The 281-nt window shown below is 45.6% G+C and overlaps 1 protein-coding gene across 1 annotated transcript in view; it reads left to right on the top strand.

Annotated features, from left to right (window-relative positions):
- Positions 1-281, top strand: part of ZMYND12 (zinc finger, MYND-type containing 12) — a gene marked incomplete at its 5' end in the record, with an annotated part of 8,383 nt that overhangs the window by 3,369 nt on the left and 4,733 nt on the right. The window lies entirely within an intron of this gene.

Here is a 281-nt window from a genome sequence, read left to right as displayed (position 1 = left end):
GCTGGGGGAGAGGGGCAACCCAGCGGCTCCTCTGCCCCAGCCAGGGCCGTTGGGGGTGTATTCCCAGCACCAACCCCAAACAGAGCTTCAAGTATCTCATTGCTATGGATAAATCCCAAATATAGCTTTTTACTACCTCGTTTCTATGGATAACCCTCCAAATACACTTCTTAGTACCTCATTCCTATGGATAAACCCAAACTATAGCTTTAATTCCTTTAGAGAAACCCCAAAACACAGATTTTTAGCACCTCATTCCTATGGATAAACCCCAAACTACA

Source organism: Acanthisitta chloris, unplaced genomic scaffold (assembly GCF_000695815.1).
Source record: "Acanthisitta chloris isolate BGI_N310 unplaced genomic scaffold, ASM69581v1 scaffold18666, whole genome shotgun sequence".
NCBI lineage: Eukaryota > Metazoa > Chordata > Aves > Passeriformes > Acanthisittidae > Acanthisitta > Acanthisitta chloris.
Note: the sequence above shows the minus strand (reverse complement) of the source record. Positions and strands in the feature narration are given on the sequence as shown.